The sequence below is a fragment of the Chiloscyllium plagiosum genome, unplaced genomic scaffold (genome assembly GCF_037043375.1).
Source record: "Chiloscyllium plagiosum isolate Xiang-an unplaced genomic scaffold, Cpla_swu_hap1 HiC_scaffold_23, whole genome shotgun sequence".
NCBI lineage: Eukaryota > Metazoa > Chordata > Chondrichthyes > Orectolobiformes > Hemiscylliidae > Chiloscyllium > Chiloscyllium plagiosum.
In genome coordinates, this window is record NW_028270161.1 from 23,413,602 (window position 1) to 23,438,801 (window position 25,200).

Genomic DNA, 25,200 nt, shown 5'->3' on the forward strand with positions numbered 1-25,200 from the left:
AGCACCACCCAGGACAAGACACGCTGCTTGCTTGGCACTCTCTCCACCAACAGCACCCCCTGGTTACAGTGTGTACCATCTACAAGATGGCCTTCAGCTACTGGCCACAGCTCCTTTGACTACACTTTCCTAAACAGTGAGCTATATGAACCAGACCTACAAGGGCATTAGAACACACAAACTGCAGGTCCCCCTCCAAGGCACGCTCCATCCTGACCTGGAATGAATGTTATTCCTTCACTGTCACTGTATCTAAATCCTAGAACACCCTCCCTGTCAAGATGGGGTGTACCTGTTCCAGTCGCACTGCTCTAATTCAAGAAGGAAGCTCACAGTCAGCACCTTCCCAAAGGGGAATAGAATAGGACCTTGCAGTAATACCCACATTGTGGAAATGGATTATAAAACTATCCATGTCCCTGATCTGCTGTCTCCTCCCCAGTATAGCATTGAAAGGACAGATGGGTAGAAAACATCAGTGGGACAGGAAGGCTGCTATAAACTAGACTCACAGTAACAAACACACAACTCATGATGCAATTTTTATTCTTGGCTGAGAAACTAAGTCAGTACAGTCCTCATTGGCTGTGATCGCAACTACAAGCAGATTGAGGCACTACATCCACTCCCAGACAGGATCCATGGAGCAGCGATAGATTATCCTGGTAGCAGCAGGGAGATGGCAATTTGTAGGAGCAAATCACAAGGTGCATTGTTCCAATGAAGTGAATTCCCTGGAGGAAAGAGACAAAGAAGAGCTCAGTAAACTGCACAACTATGTGTGTGATTGCTTCATTCTGTGTTGTTGGGATTATCAATAAACTTATCATTATCCCCATTGCTTTATTTCGAATAACGGTCGCAACCCGAAATTTGCTGGGTCAGCCACAATGGGAAAGAAAAATTCATAAGAAGCTTCTCTATTGAAAGAGCAATTGGCGGGATGATGTCTTCATTGCTGTTTCCGGTGTTCTCTGAAAGGATGTGTGTTGACACTATCTGGCTGAAGTTCTGATTTAAAATAGACACAGCACTGGATGAGTGAGGCCCGTTTGTCATAGAGTTCATTAAATAACGGGTCTGTGGAGCTTTTTGAGGATTTCAAACAAATGGTGAACCTTTTGTTTTGTAGCTGGATAAATCCCCAATCCATACGTTAAAGGATTTGTATTAAAAACAGACGGGGTGGGGGTGGGGGGGGGGGGGGGGGGGGGGTGGGTATTGTCGTTCAGTTGAACACGAGTCAAATTTCCTTATAATTGCGATGTTCCAGGGAAACCAGCCCTAGCCTGTTCAGCCTCTCCTTATAGTTCAAATCCTCCAACCTTGGCAACATGCTTGTAGATCTTTTCTGAACCCATTCAGGTTTCACAACATCTTGCCAATAGGAAGGAGACCAGAATTGCACGCAATATTCCAACAGTGGCCTAACCAATTCCTGTACAGCTGCAACATGACCTCCCAACTCCTGTACTCAATACTCTGACCAATAAAGGAAAGCATACCAAACACCTTCTTCACTATCCTATCTACTTGCAACTCCACTTTCAAGGAGCTATGAACCTGCACTCCAAGGTCTCTCTGTTCAGCAACACTCCCTAGGACCTTACTATTAAGTGTATGTCCTGCTAAGATTTGCTTCCCCAAAATACAGCATCTCACATATATCTAAATTAAACACCATCTGCCACTTCTCAGCCCAATAGCCTATCTGAGCAAGATACCGTTGTAATCTGAGGTAACCTTATTCGATATCCATTACACCTCCAATTTTGGTGTCATCTGCAAACTTACTAATTATACCTCTTATGCTCGCATTCAAATCATTTAAATAAATGATGAAAAATAGTGGACCCAGCACCGATCCTTGTGGTACTCCACTGGTCACAGGCCTCCAGTCCGAAAAACAACGCTTCACCACCACCCTCTGTCTTCTACTTTTGAGCCAGTTCTGTATCCAAACGGCTAGTTCTCCCAGTATTCCATGTGATCTAACCTTGCTAAGCAGTCTCCCATGGGGAACCTTGTTGAACGCCTTATTGAAGTCCATACAGATCACATCTAACGCTCTGCCCTCATCCATCCTCTTTGTTACGTTTTCAAAAAACTCAATCAAGTTTGTGAGACATGATTTCCATACACAAAGCTATCCCTAATCAGTCCTTGCCTTTCCAAATACACGTACATCCTGTCCCTCAGGATTCCCTCCAATAACTTGCCCACCACCAGCGTCAGGCTCACTTGTCTATAGTTCCCTGCATGTCCTTACTACTCTTTTCAAACAGTGGCACCAAGTTAGCCAACCTCCAGTCTTCCGGCACCTCACCTGTGACTATTGATGATACAAATATCTCAGGAAGAGGCCCAGCAATCACTTCTCTAGCTTCCCACAGAGTTCTAGGGTACACCTGATCAGGTCCTGGGGATTTATCCACTTTTGTGTTTCAAGACATCCAGCACTTCCTCCTCGGTAATATGGAGATTTTTCAAGGTGTCACCATCTATTTCCCTACATTCTAAACCTTCCATGTCCTTTTCCACAGTAAATACTGATGCAAAATACTCGTTTAGTATCTCCCCCATCACCTGCAGCTCCAAACAAAGGCCGCCTTGCTGATCTTTGAGGGGCCCTATTCTCTCCCTAGTCACCCTTTTGTCCTTAATATATTTGTAAAAACCCTTTGGATTATCCTTAATTCTATTTGCCAAAGCTATCTCATGTTCCCGTTTTGCCCTCCTGATTTCCCTCTTAAGTATACTCCTACTTCCTTTATACTCTTCTCAGGATTCACTCGGTCTATCCTGTCTATACCTGACACATGCTTCCTTCTTTTTCTTAACCAAACCCTCAATTTCTTTAGTCATCCGGCATTCCCTGTACCTATCAGCCTTCCCTTTCACCCTAACAGGAATATACTTTCTCTGGATTCTCATTATTTCATTTCTGAAGGCTTCCCATTTTCTAGCCGTCCCTTTAACTTCCACATAATCAAGAAAGAACCCACTCTACTCACTACTGCAGACTTATTTTAAGGCCACACTTAAAACATCCACTTATCTGTTCCTGTGCTGTGACCTCTCCCAAACAGGTTCCTCCAAGATCAGTTATGAATTTCACTGTTTTTTAATTTTCCCAGATGCACTCTGATGTCCAGCGATACATGAATTTGGCAGCAAAGGCAGTAACTGCTAACTCTGTCAGTTAACAGTGTGGGTTTCTCTCTCTGTCCTGCACTGACCTCATCATGTGCTTCCTTTGTTTGCTCTTCTCCCTTTTAAAACTGCTGTTGTTTTGACTTATTTTCTCAAGTTTCAAAACAATGTAACAGCATATAAAACAGTAATTGCTGCTCCTGGAATTCGAGGAAATCACCTCCAGCACCTAAAATACCTCAAGAAAGGAAATTTTTCCTGTCCTCCATCTTGGATTACCCAGAATCCCTTGCACTATAAATTTACTCGGGATTGTCTGTGAGATCATTTCCAAGGCTGACCCTTCATTAGAAATTGATGCAAAGGCACCAGGATGGATATCAGGTTATGTATGAACTTTATTGTAATAATTTACCATCTCAACAAATTAGCTGAGGTTCTATTCAGATGTGGGAGCTGAGATATCTTTTGATCACCCTCACTTTATCTTCCAAAGTGTATAAGCCAAGTCGGTCACTCTGGGAACCTGGAACATACATGTTTCACTTATAAGGCATGTGCCTGCCTTGGAAAAACATTTGAAGGACTATGTCCAAGTTCTCTCAGTGTTCCTTATTGGTTTTCCTTGTTATTATAACATCTTCAGGATGAATATTGATCTGAAGTAGACCTTACAAAATGTTCTCCATCATCCACTGAAAAATTGCACATGTGATGATACCCCAAATGGCAGTCTTGCATGTTGGCACAAACCCTTACGGAGATTATCTAGGAATCCTTGTCGAACTGTAATTATAAGGAAATTTGACTCGTGTTCAACTGAACGACAATACCCACCCCCCCCCCCCCCCCCCCCCCACCCCCACCCCGTCTGTTTTTAATACAAATCCTTTAACGTATGGATTGGGGATTTATCCAGCTACAAAACAAAAGGTTCACCATTTGTTTGAAATCCTCAAAAAGCTCCACTGACCCGTTATTTAATGAACTCTATGACAAACGGGCCTCACTCATCCAGTGCTGTGTCTATTTTAAATCAGAACTTCAGCCAGATAGTGTCAACACACATCCTTTCAGAGAACACCGGAAACAGCAATGAAGACATCATCCCGCCAATTGCTCTTTCAATAGAGAAGCTTCTTATGAATTTTTCTTTCCCATTGTGGCTGACCCAGCAAATTTCGGGTTGCGACCGTTATTCGAAATAAAGCAATGGGGATAATGATAAGTTTATTGATAATCCCAACAACACAGAATGAAGCAATCACACACATAGTTGTGCAGTTTACTGAGCTCTTCTTTGTCTCTTTCCTCCAGGGAATTCACTTCATTGGAACAATGCACCTTGTGATTTGCTCCTACAAATTGCCATCTCCCTGCTGCTACCAGGATAATCTATCGCTGCTCCATGGATCCTGTCTGGGAGTGGATGTAGTGCCTCAATCTGCTTGTAGTTGCGATCACAGCCAATGAGGACTGTACTGACTTAGTTTCTCAGCCAAGAATAAAAATTGCATCATGAGTTGTGTGTTTGTTACTGTGAGTCTAGTTTATAGCAGCCTTCCTGTCCCACTGATGTTTTCTACCCATCTGTCCTTTCAATGCTATACTGGGGAGGAGACAGCAGATCAGGGACATGGATAGTTTTATAATCCATTTCCACAATGTGGGTATTACTGCAAGGTCCTATTCTATTCCCCTTTGGGAAGGTGCTGACTGTGAGCTTCCTTCTTGAATTAGAGCAGTGCGACTGGAACAGGTACACCCCATCTTGACAGGGAGGGTGTTCTAGGATTTAGATACAGTGACAGTGAAGGAATAACATTCATTCCAGGTCAGGATGGAGCGTGCCTTGGAGGGGGACCTGCAGTTTGTGTGTTCTAATGCCCTTGTAGGTCTGGTTCATATAGCTCACTGTTTAGGAAAGTGTAGTCAAAGGAGCTGTGGCCAGTAGCTGAAGGCCATCTTGTAGATGGTACACACTGTAACCAGGGGGTGCTGTTGGTGGAGAGAGTGCCAAGCAAGCAGCGTGTCTTGTCCTGGGTGGTGCTGAGATTCTGGAGTGTTACTGGAACTGTGCTTACCCAGGCAAGTGGAGAGTACGGGTGGTTCTCCTTTAACACTGCAGTTGGGTTCCAGTGAAACCTCGCTTCATAGAAAATCGCTGAATAGAAATAATGGGGCCGTGGAAAACGTGGGGCTGGGGTAGACCAGCAAAAAATATCCCTCACAATCGCTTAAAACTCACCCAAAACTCCAACACAATGTATAGCACAGCCAGAATGAAGGTTGAAATCATATTTATTAATGAAACAATAGTAAATTTAACACAGTACATTCAAAAAATGTACGAAAGCTGCTCTCTGTCTAGTACCTCTCTCAGAAAGCTGCTCCTGCTGGCAGCTGACATCGCACATGCGCAGAACAGAGTTGGGGTTTTTTCGATAAATACTCGATTGCCCCTCAAGTGTGAGCCATTGCATTTGTGGGCATTTAGTATCCCACAGACCCAGCCAGAGGCCCGACATCAACAGGAAGGGTTACCATCCCATTAATGTCCGATGGGTTTACACCCATTGTAGGTGGATGTGTGGCTCCAGGAAGCAGTGGAAATGCTTCAGATGGTCACAGCTTTCCCAGTTCCAGGTACCTTCAGGCTGGATATGAGGAGACCAGGAATACCCACTGAGGAAATGGCTGCTCACTCTTGTGACACAAATAAACAGATACAGGTGTCAGCTCCAAGATATTCCACAGGGCAATCCGAGTGACCATTGAGCAGGTCGTTGTCTTTTGATGATGTGACCTAGGTGCTGAGGATGGTTGGGTAATGCCCCTCAACATCCCCTCACATGGTATAGCAGCCTGTACCTGCTCAGGTAAAATAAAATCATTAAAAAGGAACCAGCTACAACAACCATATTGCCAGACACAATAACTGAAACCAACAGCATAGAGAAACTGGCCAGAAACAAGGCATGCTGGGATACCTCAGTCCAAGACACAGACACATAGAGACAATCCTGCCGAGAGATAGGCCCTTGCAAGGTTCAAGCCCAAAGAATTGAAAACCAGTGAGGAACCAGAACACATTAGCAAGTGTAAAAGGTCAGTTCAACATTTCCTGACAAACATCACCACGAGATACATGGGGCAGACGTGTCTCAGTAAAACAAAAGACCAGGTGTACACCCTGTGCCAACCAGATACCCAAGGCCCAAAGCAGACCCATCAAAGGGGTCACTATTAACAAGCTATCGAAAGCCATTAACAACATCTCAAGGTGTTCAAACCAATTAAGCCAATGCCCCTGATCGGTGAAGACCTTGTAAAAGTTGAGAAGCTGCCCAGGAAGGTATAAGAAGCCGGCCCTGGCTGGGCTCGACCTGACCCCACTCTCCCTCTGACGCGAGAGGTCCCTCTGGACACGGCAGAGACCAGAGCAGCTTGGCCTCCAACCAGAGAGAGAACCAACCCGTGAAAAGAGAGGAACCGGCCAAAGAATTCAACAAACCAGCAAACATTACCAGTCTCTGGGAAGGACTAAAGTTTCGAAAGAATTGGATAGTTCGAGATAGGGTTGTTAAAACTGTAAAGATTGGCTTTTACCGTGCTAATGACTGTCCCACTCACTGCTGCCACGTGCTGCATCATCCCCCACCTGACACACACAAAGGTACCTGGGGAAATACATTTCACACTTCCTGGTCAGGTGGCTCTGCAGGGTCCTAGAGACAGAATCGACATTTTGGGAGAAGCCCAAATGAGGAAGATAGTTTGGTGTAAGAATCATGTAAATGGCCCTGCATTGGTAAGAGGCATGGTTGATGCAACTTTAACATTTAAAGTTCAGGTACGTGCAAAGTTCCCGAATAAGCACTTGGACCATATGAAAGCCACGATTTCTCAAACAGGAGCAAAACATGCCCTGCCCCTCGGAACCTTTGGGAAATGCTGCTAGAAGCTGTGGATCCACCCTCTCCTTCAAGCATTCTCGAGTCCCCTGAATCAGAGATGGAAATAACTGAAGTAGCTGCCTCGCTGTCTTTGCCACTGAAAGCAGGGAATGAAATTCTACCGAGGTGTTCCTGGAGTAAAGGGAGAGCTCCTGTGCTTTACACGCTTCCCGTGTTGGATTCCAAGTCAGAAGAACCTGACCTGGTGCTAAAACACCCCCAGGAAGCTTTCCAAGGAAAAGGTGCAGCCTATGTCCTCAGATTCAGTGGGCGAGGGATGCAGTGATTGTAACAAGGTCAGTTGTGTAGACCTCATAGAATGTGAGTACCCTGATTGAGGCTGTAAATCTGCTCCAGTCAGGGAGCCCTGGCTGACAGATATTAAGGGGACTATCAGAGACACTGCCAGTCTGGTACCTGCCTCTTTATGAGACTGTACTATAATTAAGGAGTGTTCATGTGTCAGTAAGTGGTGACTTGGTGATGGGGTTCCGGCCTGTCCAGAATTATTTCACTTCAGAGATAATTAGGGGTCAGAACAACAGATTTCAAGAATAAAGGAATTTTTTTCTGAAAGTCAACAACTAGAGAGAAAGCTGAGCTTTGTTACTCTTTTCCTGAAATGTGTGTGTTCGGGGGATATTCACAGCATGTTAACTTATATACTTCCACATCAATGACAATGTGAAATTAATTAATACTTCATTCAATAAGTTCTGTTTGCATAATAAATCAATAAATTGTGTTTATTAAAGGAACTTAATAAAGGGGTTTTTATGTATAAAACCTGCTATAAAGCTTTCAATTGATCAAGTGGGTAAAATCAATATAATTTTTCCAGTTGTGTTGTGACCTGTGGAATAATGAGACTGGACTGACAGTCGTGTTGAGACTGTGGTGCTGGAAAAGCACAGCAGGTCAGGCAGCACCTGAGGAGCAGAAAAATATTAACATTTTGGGCAAATGTCCTTCATCAGGAAAGAGGTTGGGAGCCTCGGAGGGCGGGGGGGTGGAGAGGTAAGTGGGAGGGGGTGGGGCTTGAGGTGGGAGGTAGCTGAGAGTGTGATATGTGGATGGAGGTGGGGATGAAGGTGATAGGTCAGAGAGGAGAGTGGAGTGGATAGATAGATGGGAAGGAAGATGGACAAGTCATGAGGACAGTGCTGAGCTGGAAGTTTGGAACTGGGATAAAGTGGGGGGAGGGGAAATGAGGAAACTGGTAAAGTCCACATTGATGCTCTGGGATTGGAGGGTCCCGAGGCAGAAGATGAGGCGTTCTTTCTCCAGGCGTCGGGTGGTGAAGGAGCGGCGATGGAGGAGGCCCAGGACCTGCATGTCCTTGGCAGTGTGGGAGGGAGAGTTGAAGTGTTTGGTCATGGGGCGGTAGGGTTGGTTGGTGCTGGTGTCCTGGAGATGTTCTCTGAAGGGCTCTTCCCCAACCCCAATGCCCCGTGGCCGAACACTTCAACTCCCCCTCCTACTCCGCCGAGGACATGCAGGTCCTGGGCCTCTTCTATCGCCACTCCGAAACCACCTGATGCCTGGAGGAAGAACTCCTCATCTTCTGCCTCGGGACCCGCCAACTCCATGGCATCAATGTGGATTTCACCAGTTTCCTCATTTCCCTTCCCCCCACCTTACACCAGTTCCAATCTTCCAGCTCAGCACCACCCTCATGACCATCTTCCTTCCCACTTGTCCTCTCCACTCTTGTCTCTGACCTATCAACTTTACCTCCGCCTCCATCCACCTATTACACTCTCAGCTACCTTGCCCCCAACCCCAACCCCTTCTCATTTATTTCTCCACTCCCGAGGCTTCCAGCTTCATTCCTGAAGGAAGGCCTTTGCCCAAAACGTCGATTCTCCTGCTCCTCAGATGCTGCCTGACTCGACTCTAATCTCCAGCATCTGCAGTCCTCATTTTCGCCTGGAATGACAGTAGCCTCAGTCATAGGAAACTCAACCACATGGAGTCCAGTTGGAAAATCATTCATGGATCTATTTGCCTTTCCCTTCGACCTTTGGCAGCATTGACTTACCAAAGGAATCAGCACAGTTCTCTTTACCCCGACTTATACCATGTGCCCCTGTCCATGGAGCGTGTCAAGAGATACTTGAGCCTGGTGCCCAACGTGAAGGTCCTAATGAAGCAAGCAGTGAGTTGACGTTGCCAGGTGCTCACTGTCCATGTTCTGAATTTTCAGTATCTTGTTTGCTCCTGGCAGGTAATAGGATGGGAAGCTGTATATTAATGAGGCAAGGTGTGCAGTTAACAAAGATTATTCCACCTCAATAAGCAATTTACCACAACCTAGTGAGAATCTCCCCTTATTGCCCAGAACACAGTTTAAAGTTGCAGAGATTTGTTCCTGATATCGAGATAGGCCTTGCTGGACCTCTCACATGTTTCTGCCACATTTCTCACCATATCCCATATGGTTCAGGCCCTGACAAGACTCTGCCCTTCTCCATTATCCATTGGATGTGCATTTGAGCTTGAACCAGAATCATTCATTGTGTAACTTTACAATCCCTACAGCAACAACCTGTTAAATTCCTGAGAACCCATCACTGATTCACATGATCGCCAGAGAATGCGATCCAAAGTCGACAAGCATCGATGTGCTGTAGTCTGTCATTGTGAGAAATTTGTTGCTGTCAATGTGGTCACTGCACAGTGACATGGACTGCAGTGACTGTCCACATCTGGATTGACAGCTGTGTGTGGATAAAACTTGGGGAGAACAGGAAACACAATGTCACAGACAGAGCGTTCGAGCACAAGCCCAGCCCAATATCAGCTGTTACACAGAAGCTGCTGACATTTCTATCTGATGGGTTGAAGCCACAATGAGATTGGTCCCAAATCCTCAGCCTCAGTGTGGCACCATTCACTGAAGTTTGGAGTCAGCCCATATCAGGTCCTTGTGGACATGCAATCATGGGGTTGTAGTTTTATTGTTCATATTCTCCAACGCAGCAAATTTTCAACATTAAACCTCATGGTTTCAATGTGTTCAATGTAAAAAAATGTAACCAGGAATAAATTGTCTTTTTTAAATCATTTCAAGTTGCACTGCCGAACGCTGGCTCCTGGTGGTCATCTTGTTTCCATACACTGGGAGGAGCAGTTTCAAATTATTAGAGCGAATTTATCTCCAATCAAAACTTTTTGGATTGGCTTGAATGATATCGACAAGGTAACGTTACTGGCCTTGTTGCATCACATTAGTTAGGGGAAACAAATGAAATATTTTTCAATGGTATGAGTTAATATCTCCACAGGAGGGGACTTTCCTCTGGACTGATGGATCTTCATCAGATTTTACACACTGGAACATGAGCCAACCTGATAACACAGTGCCACATGTGCCCCATGTCCACAGGTACAGACATCTGACATGTGAGAGTGTCTAAAATCCTTCATGGTACAGCTCCAATCCCATTACATTGTGCTTCTGCCTTTCAATGCTGCACCTCAGCAACACACTGACATCTACCATTGTAATGCTGCAACAAAGACATTGTGTGCTCAGGGACATACACCAGCTGCTGGACTGCACCAGGCTGCATCTTCAGTCTGTTGACTCTCTGTCTGAGTTGAAAATGTGTTGCTGGAAAAGCGCAGCAGGTCAGGCAGCATCCAAGGAGCAGGAGAATCAACGTTTTGGGCATGAGTCCTTCTTTGGACTCATGCCCGAAACGTCGATTCTCGTGCTCCTTGGATGCTGCCTGACCTGCTGCGCTTTTCCAGCAACACATTTTCAGCTCTGATCTCCAGCATCTGCAGTCCTCACTTTCTCCTCTCTGTCTGAGTGCTCACTCACTGGAATGGAAACATAGAAACCTAGATGGTAGAGGCAGGAATAGGCCATTCGACCCTTTGAGTCTACATTGCCCTTCAATGTAATCATGGCTTATCATCCAACTCAATACTTGTTCCAATTTTCTCACTATTCTATTTGATTCCTTTAGCCTTCAAAACAGTTCTCTCATTGTGCACAGCATTCCTGCCTTGTCCCTCAGGCAGAGATCCCAGGCTCACAGTCCCACAGTATTGCCGTGCTGTTTAATACAGACTCAACGCTGGGAAGCATGTCCGGGTTGTGATCAGTTTTCAGTCAGGTCAAAGGAGACAGCCTTCACTCAGGGGGTCCCAGCACGGTAAGGCAAGGGCAGCCTCCAATACCAGCCCAGGGCCTGGGACATGGCCAATTAGCTGCTCGGGGTGGTCAGAGTCAGGATGCTCAGGAGCTGGAGATTGAGCATCCCACCAGCCATCCACACTCTCCCTGCCCTATTGTGAGCTGTTGCTGTCTGTAATGAGAGAGCATCAGGAATTGTGGGAGATGAAAGTGAGTGACACAGCTGCTACTTTTGGTGCAGGTGCAGAGGTTCCCTGAGCGAGTGAGTTGGTAGCACTGAGGGTTTGCAGGGCTAGTGGTGTCAGGGGATGGGGTGGGTGACAGCAATTGAGGGAGATGCTAGGTGATGTACAGTGAGAGTATGAGCCTTGGTGGGAGATGAGTACAGGGGTTGAGAAGGAGTGTGAAGTACTGGGAAGACGATGGTGGCACTTAACCTGGCAGGGTGGAGGAGACCAGACCCCTCTCTCCGACACTGCTGGGCATTCCTCCAGATGGCAGAGAGTCCACTGACCTGGTTGGCAACATTGGAGTGGGCTGACAGGGTCCGGTATCATAGTTTCCACTGCCAGTGCTGGGGATAGTTAACATCCCAACTCTGCACCATCCCACCATCAGGAACTCCAGGTCCCTGTCTGCAAAGGGGAGGTGCCAGATTTCCCTTTTCTGCCCTGCCCCAGGACAAGAGATCTCACTCAGCTTCAAAGAAGGAAACCCTCCATGAGACTCAATGAAACTGACCCTTAGCCAACAAACGTAAGGTTCAGCCTGAGGGGGATTGCAGATTGAAAATGAATGTGGGAAATGAGAAGGAAATTCATTCCCTAGCAAGAGGTCTCTGCGTTGGAATTCATTACGAGTTATTGTATTTAATTTGTACCAGTACCCAGAATTCTGGAGAACGTAACTGTAAGAGTACATTCAATTCTAAGGATACTACAATTGGCAGTTTCTAAATGATAATATCTTTCTGTTCTGTTTAATAATAGGAGAGGGGCACGTTGCTAGATTTTCAGTCAGTCACTCAGAATAATTTGAGAGTCACTGAAGGAGTTTGAAGGTTGGTTAGAAAAGATGGGGAACATGGGAGACAGCCAGTAACTGAAGCCAACTCTATTTTAGCAATGCTGTAACTGTGTGCACTGCAGGAAGGCAGCTGAATATACAGAATCTGTGTCGGGGACTCTATACGAGTTGGATCGCTCTGTGCTATTCCACGAAACTCAGGGAGAAGTTCAGGAATTAACAGGCAGCTCAGTGTTTGATTCAGGAGAAATCCTGGGGAATGAGAAAGTTGCTGATTCTGTGTTAGAGGCTGGGGTCCGGCCTCAGAACAAGCCCATGAGCATGAATACTTCAGTTCAGCTGAGAGCGAGGGGATTGAAAAGCTCACAAGCGGTGTTTACTGGGTGGAGCTGAGGAAGATTGGTTCTGGGGGTGGAGTGTGTGGAATCCCAGGGTTAGACTAGCTTGGTGATCTTGGGTATCGCTGAGAGCTGGGGTTATACTGAAACTGAGTTTGGAGTGCAGGTTGGGAGTCTCAGGGAACTTCCCCCCAGGAAAGGAGGGGAGAGTCAACCAGAACGGGTGCATTCCAGGACTGAGACGAGAGAGAGGAAAATAAGGCCACATCCCCTCCTCATTAATGCAATGTAAAATGATGCATGAGAGTTTAAAATTGAGTCCTAAGATATCCTATTCCTTTGATTATGGATTGCTTTACTGGAATTTGTTAATTATTCTGGCAAACATAAGTACAGGCATCAATGTTTCTTTTATGGACATTTGCGTACTTTTCATTATAAAATTTGACTCAAAGTGTGGACAGGGAATGAAATGCACAGACAAATATTTACTATCTAACATATTTATGACATTTTCAAAAACAATGCTAAAAGTATCATGGAAATCTGAACCACTAAAGACTAAGTAAATTCTCCCACTTCATTTACCTGCTACAGCTCCAGTGAAAGGTACAACATTTAAATACAAATCCAAACAGGAACAGAACAATATAGCACAGAAAATGGCCCTTCAGCACACCATTTCTATGACAGTCATGGTGTCATTTTAAACTCATCCCATCTGCCTATTTGTGGGAGGTTTCTACTATCCCCTGTTTGTTCATATGTCTGTCGTAATAGCTCTAACACATCTGCATCTGCAACTTTCCCTGGCAGTGTGTTCCAGCTGCCGACTGTCCCCTCTATAAAAAGCATGGCCTGCACAGATCCTTTAAAACTTTCCCACCTCAGCTTAAACCTATGCCACCTAGTATTTGACATTTTCACCCTGAGCATTTCTGCACTGATCATGGTAGCATTCTGAAGTAATCCCATCTGCCTGCACATGGCTTGTCTCCCTTTATTCCCCACCTGTACATGTGTCTGTGTAAATATTTCTGAAATGTAGCTATCATAGCTGCACCCACCACTTGCCCTGGCAACACATCCCACTCACCTACCTTCCTCTGTATAAAAAACTTTGTCTTGCACATATCTGTCACAATGCAGAAGACAAACCCTTCTACTAATTCAGCTAACACTCCCAGAAAAGCTGACCTTACCTCAATCTGCTAAAAGTGTGAGTGAGTGAAAGAGACCTCCTAATTTCCACTGTTTAAAGAAAAATAGTAACTTACTTTCCTAATTCTAACATTGAACACTGAACAAAAAATCGTAACAAATCCAAGATTCCCCACTTTTTCTGAATTAATTACTATCTGACCCCAACTCTATAACTGTTGCTCCAATAAGACAATTATTAAACATTACATTAATTTAATCCCAAGTCCAAACAGACCCTTACGCTGTCTTCCTTCCAGTCATCAGAAACAGTTCCTTCCTTCTGTCCTTCCTATTCTGCTGTCTTCTCCCTGGGTTGTCTTCTTACTTTCTACTGCTTTTCCAGGAAAAGATACCTTCTGATAGATAGTGCCTTCTGAGATTTCTTTGAGATCAAGATGTTCATTTCTTCAGATGATGGTTGCTCTGTCGGTTGCTTTGACCAATTTTCAAAATGCTCTGGTATTTTATACCCCCCCAACATTGTACCTTCTCATTGGTCCGATGTTGTCAACACAGTAAATTCAAACTCAATTGGGTTTTACTATCCTGGGCATAGTTTAAATTAATTGGTTAAATTTGAATTGTTGTCAAAACACCAGCCAAAGTCAGGTATCCATTGAACAGCCAATAGTTACATGTATGAATTTTGGAAAAGCCTGTCTCTTAGCTGTTCTGTAAACTGGCAGCTGGGGCTGTACTTTAAATTCAGAAAACCCTCTCTCTCTCAAAGTGACCATACACTCTTTTGACTTTGTAACATATCCTTTTAACTTTTCCCCCTCACTTGAAAACTATTCCACCGAATACTTAGCATTTTCACCCTGGGAGAAAGATTCCAACTATCCACTCTATCTGTGCCTCTCATAATTTTAGATACTTCTATCACATCAACTCTCAGCCCATGACGGTCGACTGAAAACAATCCAAGTTTGTCTTATCTCTCCTTACAGCTAATACATTCCAATGCAGCAACATCCTGATAAACTTCTTCTGCACTCTTTCCAAAGTCTCCACATCCTTCCTATCGTGTGGCAACCAGAAATGTACACAATAGTTCAAATGCGGCCTAACTGAAGTTTTATTCAGCTGCAAAGTGACTTGCCCAGTTTTATCCCCAGTGCCCCCACTGATGAAGGTAAGCAGACTGTAACCCTTCTTTACCACCTTACCCACTTGTCACAGAGTCATACAGCACGGGAACAGAGCCTTCAGTTCAACTCATCTGTGCCAAGCAGACATCCCAATGTGACCAAATCCCATTTGTCAGCATCTGGCCCAAACCTGACTAAACCTGCAGTATTCATAACCCCATCCAGACATCTTTTCAATCATGCAACTGGAAATTCCTCCATCTCTTCCTATCGCAGCTCATTCCATTCACACACTATTCTCTCCATGAAAAAGTTACTCCTCAGGTTCTTTCTAAATCTTGCCCCTCTCACATTCATCCTCTGCCTTCAGATTTGAACTCCGCCATCCAGGGAAAAAGAGCTTGGCTATTCACCCTGTCCATTCCCCTCATGATTTGATTAACCTCTACAAGGTCACTCTTTAAACTACGACATTCCAGGGAGAAAAGTCCCAGCCTATTAACCCCTTCCTAAGTAAATCCTTCCTGCACCTGCTAAGTTTTCCAACATCCTTCCTGTAGCAGGGCGATCAGAGTTGTGTTGCCACGTTCAGTGAGCCATGGACTTATACCTCAAGATCGCTCTGTGTAACAATGTTTATAAAGGGCCCACCATTTACTGTACACTTTCCTCTTGCATTTGACCTCCCAAAATGCATCACTTCACACGTGTCCAGATTACACAAAATGTGCCATTTGTCTGTCCAACTTTCCAACTGACCTTTACTGTGCTGTATTCTTTGACAACCTTCCTCACTATCCACAACTCCAACAATTTTCATTTCATTTGCAAGCTTACCAATCAGACCACTTACAGTTTCATCCAAATAATATATACTATTGATCTATATAACAAACAGGAGTCCCAGCACTGTTCCTTACAGGACACTATGGGTCACAGACCTCCAGTTAGAAAATCGCCCCTCTACAAATATGGTCTGTCTTTTATAGCCAAGCCAATTTTGTATCTAATTTATCAACTCATTGTGAAATCCAAGTGACTTAATCTTCTGGACCAATTTTCCATAAAAGAACATTGTTAAATGCTTTAGTAAAGTCTAAGTAGAAAACCTTCACTGTCCTATCCTCCATCATCTTGATCAGCCAAATTTGAGACAAGACTTCCCCAACACAAAGCCAAGCTGACTATCTCAAATAACTCCATTCTTTTCCAAATATGAGCAAATAATATCTAAATTGTTCTGTGTAGAATATATGTCAAAAACATTACCCAATAGGAAGTTAGAAAATTAATTGATCATGCAGATGTAACTGACCAAGTGAAAGAGGAAGCCACTCAAAATAAGTTCCCAGTCAACAAGCCAAGCCAAATATTAAAAATATCTTGTGGGTTTTTGAAAATAACTGAATGCAGAGCTTGGTGGCTCTAGGTTTTTAACAACCTTTGTCCTTTCTTTGGCCACAGGTGAGGTCCCAGAGGACTAGAGAATAACCAATGTTGTCCCATTGTTTCAGAAGGTAGCAGGAATAATCCAGGAGTCTCACATCAGTGGTAGGGAAATTATTGAAAAGATTTTCAGGGACAAGATCTATAGACATTGAGACACAAATGAACTTATTAGCAAGAAACAGCATGGTTTTGCATGGGGGAGAACATGTATCACTAATGTAATTGAGTTTTTTGAGGAGGTGACAAAGGTGATTGATGAGGGAATCATGGTTAATGTTGTCTATAAGGATTTCAGTAAAGCTTTTGACAAAGTCCCTCATGGCAGACTGGTACAAAAGGTGAAGTCACATGGTATCAAGGATGAGCTGGCAAGATGGATATAGGACTGGATTAGTCATTGCAGACGGAGGATTGCAGTGGAAGGATGCTTTTCGGAATGGAGGGTTGTGACTAGCGGTGTTCCTCACGGATCAGAGCTGGGACCCCAATTATTTATGATCTACAGAAATTATTTGGAGGAAAATGTGATTGGTCTCAGTAGTAAGTTTGCAGACAATACAAGGATTGGTGGAGTTGCAGATAGTGAGGAGGATTGTCAGAGGATACAGCAGTCAGTTGGAGGTATGGGCTGAAAAATGGCAGATGTAATTTAATCCAGACAAATGTGAGGTGATGCATTTTGGAAGGTCAAGTACAGGTGGAAATTATACTGTGACTAGCAGAACCCTTTGGAGTATTGATATGCAGAGGGATCTGGGTGAGCAGGTCCACAGATGACTAAAGATGGCAGCACAGATAAGGTAGTAAGGTAGTAAGGCCATGGTATGCATGCTTCCATTGGAAGGGGCATTGAGTATAAGGATAGACAAGTTATGCTGCAGCTTTACTGAACTTTAGTTAGGTCTTCTAATTCGGATAAACTCAGATCAATAAAAACAGGCAATGATAATCTTCAACAAGAATGAATCGAACCATTTCCCCTTGATATTCAATAACATTACCATCACTGAGTCATTGTCTATTAAAATCCTCACAGTGCCATTTGTCAGATACTGAACTGGAACAGCATATAAACAAATACCTATTGCTACAAGGGCAGAGGTCTGGAATTCTGCAATGATAAGCTCACCTCCTGACTCCTCAAAACCCATCCACCATACCCAAAGTACAAGTGAGGTATGTGACAGTGTACTCTCCAGTTCCCTGGATGAGTACAGCTCCAACAAAGCTCAAGTAGTTTAAGACCATAAGACATAGGAGTGGAAGTAAGGCCATTCAGCCCATCGAGTCCACTCTGCCATTCAATCATGGCTGATGGGCATTTCAACTCCACTTACCCGCATTCTCCCCGTAGCCCTTAATTCCTTGTGACATCAAGAATTTATCAATCTCTGCCTTGAAGACATTTAGCGTCCCGGCCTCCACTGCACTCTGCGGCAATGAATTCCACAGGCCCACCACTCTCTGGCTGAAGAAATGTCTCTGCATTTGAAAGCATCTGGGACAAAACAGCCCAGTTGATTGGCACAGCCAGCAGGCATCTTGAACATTCACTCCTCCATCACTCATGCACAGTGTATACCATCCAAGAGATGCACTGCACAAACTCAGCAAGGCTGCAGAGACAGCATCTACCAAACCTGTGACCTCTTCCATCTAGAACGAGTTATATTGCAAAACCATCAAGCCAAACATCATCCTGTCTTGTATTTGCCATCTCTTTCTCTTCACTGTTGCTCGATGACATCCTTCACTACAGCATTGTAAGGTCCACCTACACTGCAAGGACTGCAGAATGTCAAGAAGGCATCTCACTACCACATTCTCAGGGGCAACAGAGATGGGCAATAAATGCTGACCCAGCATAAAATGCCCACATATGCACAGAGAACATAGGAACAGGGGTAGTTCAATATGCCCTTTGAGCCTGTTCAATGATAGAGAGTCATAGAGTCATACAGCATAGAAATAGACCCTTCAGCCCAACTCGTTCATGTCTAACAGGTTTACAAAACTGAACTAGTCCCATTTGCCTCTATTTAGCTCATATCCCTGTAAACCATGAATCTGTCCAAATGTATTTTAAAATGTCGTGAGTGTCCTCATCTCTACAACTTCCTCAGGCAGCTTATTCCATCATCTCCCATCCTCTGTGAGAAAAAGCTCCCCTTCAGGTCCCTGTTAAATCTTTCCCTTCTCACCTTAAACCTATGCCCTCTGGGTTTGGACTCCCCTCCCCTGGGAAGAAGAACTTGGCTATTCACCCTATCCATATCCTTCATGGTTTTGTAAACCTCGATAATGTTACCCCTCAACCTCTGCGCTCCAAGATACTGAGGAAATGCCGTTGAGAGGGTTGAATACTCCCCAAGAATACTCCCCAAGCAAAAGAACTTCCTTTCTCAGAGTTACCTTCACAACTGAAAGACTTTTAACGTCGGTGACCTACTTCAAACTTGAGCAGAATAATCCCAAACATTTTGAACAATGAACTTTAGTGAACATCATTACAACGATGCATGTGTAAGTCACAGTGTGTTCTACTGGAACACAGAAAATCATTTTAATATTAAGTATCCAATTGTCACATGACAACCTTAAAACCTGGTTCACCCAAAACAGTTGTCATTTGTGGCAAAATAATTTTGTTATGGGTCCCTCCATATCTAGCAGATTCAATGTCATAGTTGATTATGGAGTTCACGTTACCCAGGTAATGTAACACACGGATTCAGAAATGTCCAGGAATATACAAGAAGCTTCTTTCATTTTGTGTTCAGTCATTTCAGAAACACTGAGGAACAAACCCAATACCTTATAATGGAGATCCCAAGGTCTTACCTCAGCATCAATCCAGGTCTTTGTCGCAAAAACAAACTTGTAGCAATAACCAAAATAAACAAAGCCACCAGGACAATCCCCGTTGCCCAAGCAACTGCGTTTCTCAAGGTCCTGACCCATGTGTGTTGGTTTCCGTGTAGTCAGTTGATCAGCTGCAAATTACAATAAGCCGCAATAATTACATCATTCACAGTTCATTTCCCCTTCATGAGGCTAGAAACTGGTGAGCACATGGTCAATGCGGCCTGCCTCAGAGTGAGACTTCCCACCTGACTGCAATAACCTCACACACACGATGTTTGTTTATGTGGAAATACAGAGAAAGTGCAGCACAGAAACAAGCTGCTTGGTCCAGTTGGTCAAAGACAGTGTTTATTTCCTCCAGGGGTCTCCTACCATTCTGATCACTTCCTCCAACACTACCACCAAATCACTTCATTCCCTTCGGCTTGTCTACATTCCCCCCAATGGGACTGTACAGTCTGCCTCTGGTACACTGTGTAATGGCAAGGTTCACATTCTCAACACTCTGGAGGAGGCCATTCTCATGAACTCTTTAATTGATTCATTCGTGACCATCTTATGTTTTATATATCCACCGAAAATATCATCAACTTAACTCCAAATTGTCACCCTTCATTTGCTTTTATGTTAATCTCAGGCTTTCCCCTTGCTCAACATTTCTAATTCTGAGGTGATACTGTCAATGGCAGAACTGGATAAATGCCCCAGCTCCCACTGATGCCATCATTACACTTATTCCCATGTCACATTCTTTACGGAGTCTGTTCCATTCGGTTTCTCTCTCTGTCCTGTTCTGATGATGCTACGGTCAATGCCAGTGTTTCTGATATCTCTCCTGTTTCTTCCCAAAATGAGAGCTCACTCCATAGTGAGTCCCTTCAACTGTCCCATTTCCCACACTTCCCTAATTCCTTCTATTCCTTCCAAGAATCATGTTCGAATTTCCCTTTACCTTATCTTCCCCCTCTCAGACCTCCACATTGTTCACATTATCACCTTATATTTCTACCACGTCATTCATTCCCATCCCCATTCAGAATTGCAAGATCCTGGTCAGTTCTTCAAACACTTGTCACTTGGCCACCATCAGTATTTATAAGGTCTCATTCTCTACCTTCTCACAGATAGTGCTCTTCCTGCAATGTACTTTAACATCAAATTGAGAGAAAGCAATGTAGGTATCCCTCCCCCAGTCTTGTGTTGGAGTGTGTCTGAATCACACTTCAGTACAGTGGCTGTGAGCTGCAGGGTCTCAGGTAACAGAGACTTGCTGCTCCAACAAAAACAGAAGTTGCTGGAGGGGCTCGGCAGGTCTGGCAGCATCTGTGAAGGGAAATCAGAGTTCATGTTTGGGGTCCGGTGACCTTTCCTCAAAACCAAAGTGTTAGCTCTGATTTCTCAGCGTTCTCAAATTCCCAGCTTCTATTGTCCTGATAGACCTTCCCCCGTGCGACAATTTACATCTTGATTTTAGTTTGCAATGGTGGATGTTTAGCGACAAGAGAATCCATTTACCTGCCACATGACTGATGAGAAATGCACTCAGCAGCAAAACTCCAATCAGCTTCATGTCTGCAGTGAAGTTCCTTTCCTCAAATCTGAAATTTGAAATAGATTCAACATTAACATCTATACGACAGGACAAAAGTGGGAATTTCCTGCTCCCATTGCTGCCTCTCTCTTTCCCAGACAGGGGATGTGATGAGGTTTCTATTGCTTCTGCCAATATATCTCATTATCTGTGAAGAGCATTGAACTATTTACTCAAATCTGATTGGTTTAGCCACTCATGATGTCAGTGTTATTGTTGATTAATTAGTGGCTGTCAACTAATTGGAGGGTCTGGAAGATATTCAAATGCAGATATTCAAGTATGTTCAGAATATTTGATGTGCTAAGAATATGATATTGTGAGTGCTTAGTGAGAGATAGAATTGGCAGGCACTGTTCCCAACACAATAATCAGATGTAAATGATTGCACTTCAGAAAGTAGAATTTAATAAATGTTATCGATGCAAGCAGTTAGGATGCATATTATTGGATTGAGATGAAGTTGCCAGAATAAAGGGATAATTCCCACAAAATATGAGAACTTGATGTCATATTTAGCTGTCGTGCTCTTGAGAAGAAATTTGGGATGTTTTATTATGTTAAAAGTGCATGTAAATATGTGTTGTTGTTTCATCCTTTTTCTGACAATCTCTTAAAATTATTTGTAAATGTCCTTGGCTTATTCTATTTCCCAATAAATATATATACAGGTGTAAAACATATTAGCTGTGCTCCAGTCCTCTGGCACTATGATAATTTCTGAAGAGATACATGTGATAATGCCTCTGTTCTCTTACCATTAGTTATCAGGCCTTTATTCTCTGTAAATCTGATTTGTTTATGAAATACCCCCTGCCTCCCATTCTGGTTTAATTTTTTTTTGCCTCAGCTCTTGGCAGGATCATGTTGAAAGCTTGAGCAGGAATAATGGCAGGACAAGAGGACAAATTTGGAGCTGCTTTGTTTTAATCTATAGTTGAGTGTTGTCAAAAATCTTATTTGTCACTGACAATTAAACGCACCAAGATAGATTTTTACCCGTCATTACTAATATCATCTGATTTGCACCAGATCATAGAATCTGACCTCCTCAGCCCCTTGACCCTGTTCCATCACTCAGTTGGATCCTGGCTGATTTGTGTCTTAACTCCGTCTTGGTTCCATACCCACAACTTTTTGAGACAGAGTTCTAGATTTCCACTATCCTTTCTGTGAGGGAGAACATTACAATATCACCTTGAATGGTGAGGAGCTAATTTAAAGATTTTCCCTCTGTCCTGTCAGCGACACGAAACAAAATCATTTCATTAAATTAGTTCATTGCCTGAAGCAGGTGAAGCCTTCACTATCTCTTTATCATTAACAATCCACATTAGCATTTAGATTTACTCCTTTTAGGTGTTATTAATCAACCAATTCAGATACGTTATGACACATCTCAGGGGTAGTTGATACTTGAACCCAGAAATTGCGGCCCAGAGGTAGGGACATCACTGTTGTACCGCAAGCTCCCTTTGACTGATTTAATAATTTTCAATCAGGGAACAGTCTGCTGAATCTGAGCTGTACCCTTATCATGGTCAATATAATAGTCCTGCAGTACACTGACCAGAACTGAATGTAGCATGTATTCTTTGTTAGAAAATTTTAAAATCACACAATCATAGTGTGCAGAAGGATGCCATTTGGCCCTGTAATGATTAGAACCATGGCCAGGTGAATGTCATTGACAATGAGATCCCTGATTGGGGGTTGCTAACCTGGGCCAATCAGGGAACCCTGGCTGATAGATATGAACAGGAGTCTCAGGGAGTCCCCTCACACTAGGGACTGGTTCTGAGCTGTGTGGGTCAGAGTCAGTGTACTGAGTGGAGTTGCTGTTGACAAGAGTTTGATTGTGATTGTGTACTGCTCCTGGAAAAGAAATAAACAGGTGATTCAGAAGGTCTGCTCAGTCTAGGGGCTGGCTTTGAACTGGCTGGTCACAGCCCATATGTAGAGCACATGTAGATAAAGGGTGACTTGGTGATGGGTTACTGGCCTCTGTGCAGTTATTTCTGGTCTATTGAGTCTGAGCTGACTCTTAGAAAGAACTAGCAATTTGATCCCTCTGCACTGATCGTACATCACATTTCCCCTTTCATTTTTATTCAATTTGTTTGGAAGTTGTCAGTAAATGTGCTTTGAAGACTTTATTCAGCCTTGCCTTTTAGATAAAGTGAAGAACTGTAATAAAGAAATGTTTCTCTGATCCTTTTGTCAATTAATTTAAATGTGCCTCTCCCTATGTGTTGAAGAGTTTGAATACCTCAATTCAATATGATCTTTGCTTACTCTATTCTAAGAAGAACAATCTCAGCTTCTCTCTAACCTTTATATAATGGAAGCTCCTTATGCCTGGTAACTTTGTAGTAAATCTGAAGATCTAGGCGAGAGTGGAATCAACAGTACAGGATTATCAGTGGGGAGTAAAACTCCTGATTAATAGTTTTAAACATTACTCCCTGCCCAATCATTTACTGGGTCATCTGTGTCCAGGATCCTCACTGCTGTAAGCTTCAGCTATAGTATTTATGATTGTGCAGGCCCATGACCCATAGTGGGTATGTTCTAATTACATTTCTGAGGATCAAGAACTCTGTTTAAACCAGGTTCCCTGTTCCTGTGGATTGGGTGGCCATCCAATACCTCATTTCAGTGGGATTCAATAATGGGGATAGTGCTGAGGTGGTGTGCAGACACTAGTCTGACTGTGAAATGAAATACTGCCACTGTGTCAAGTCTCTGCATCCACCTGCACCATTGGAAACTGGTGATGACAAGTTAAATATGCCCCCTGTAATTCATACACAGGCAACTCCATGAGACCATTGTATCATGCAGTGAAAAACAAGATAAGAAGCCTGTGAGTTTGCAAAAGGTCATATGGCAAAGTGCCCTGGATCTTTAATCAAGAAGCTATTCCAAGTTACACAGGAGATTGGCAATACAATCAATATGTTGGAACATAGTTTGATTCTGTAGAAATTACAGAGAAGTATATCAAACATTCTTGACCTAAGACTTCAGGTCCTGGTTACACAATGGATAATATTTTATAGATATTATCTGCTTTACTGTCACATAGAAATGTTGTAGGGAAAGGAACTGTAATAGAACATAGAACACCACAGCACAGTGCAGGCCCTTTGGCCCTCAATGTTGCACCGACCTATGGAACCAATCTGAAGCCCATCGAACCCATACTGCTCTGTTATCATCCATATGTTTATCCAATGACCATTTCAATGCCATTAAAGTTGGCGAGTCTACGACTGTCACAGGCAGGGCGTACCATGCCTCTACTACACTCTGAGTAAAGAAACTACCACTGACATCTGTCTGGCATCTATCACCCCTCAATTTAAAGCTATGTTCTCTCATACTAGCGATCACCGTCCATGGAAAAAGGCTCTCCCTGTCCACCCTATCTAACCCTCTGATTATCTTATATGTCTCAATTAAGTCACCTCTCAACCTTCTTCTCTCAAATGAAAACAGCCTCAAGTCCCTCAGCCTTTCCTCATAAGCCTTTCCCTCCATACCAGGCAACATCTTAGTAAATTTCCTCTGGACCCTTTCGAAAGCTTCCACATCCTTCCTATAATGCGGTGACCAGAACTGTTCACAATACTCCAAGTGCGGCGGCACCAGGGTTTTGTACAGCTGCAGCAAGACCTCATGGCTCTGAAATTCAATCCCTCTACCAATAAAAGCTAACACACCATATGCCTTCTTAACAACCCTATGAACCGAGGTGTCAACTTTCAGGGATTGATGTACATGGACACTGAGACCTCTCTACCTCATCTACACTACCAAGAGCCCAGTACTCTTTATTCTTGTTGCTCCTTTCAAAGTGAATCATCTCATACCTTTCTGCATTAAATTTCATTTGCCATCTCTCAGCCCAGCTCTGCAACTTATCTATGTCTCTCTATAACCTGCAATATCCTTCGGCATGATCCACAACTCCATAGACCTAAGTGTCATCTGCAAATTTACTAACCTATCCTTCTGTGCCTTCATCCAGGTCATTTATAAAAATGACAAACAGCAGTGGCCCCAAAACAAATCCTTGTAGTACACCACTCGTAACTGAACTCCAGGATGAACATTTCCCATCAACAACCAACCTCTTCTTTCAGCGATCCTATTTCTTATACAAACTGCTAAATCACCCTCAATTCCATGCCTCCCCATTTTGTGCAATACCCTCCCATGGGGAACCTTATCAAACAGCTTACTGAAATCCATATACACCACATCAGCCTGTTTGGTTACCTTCTCAAAGAACTCAATAACATTTTCAGGCACAACCTGCCCTTTACATGTTGACTATCCATAATCAATGTATTCCTTTCTGGATGATTATAAATCC

General features: G+C 43.6%; 1 long non-coding RNA gene across 1 annotated transcript; it reads right to left on the reverse strand.

Moving 5' to 3' along the window:
- Positions 1 to 529: 529 nt before the first annotated feature.
- Positions 530 to 19,316, reverse strand: LOC122561504 (uncharacterized). The gene is made up of 2 exons (XR_015761209.1): positions 19,205 to 19,316; positions 530 to 734 (listed from the first exon to the last, which is right to left on the reverse strand). It is a non-coding gene; the product is annotated as an uncharacterized LOC122561504 (long non-coding RNA).
- Between the last annotated feature and the right edge of the window lie 5,884 nt (positions 19,317 to 25,200).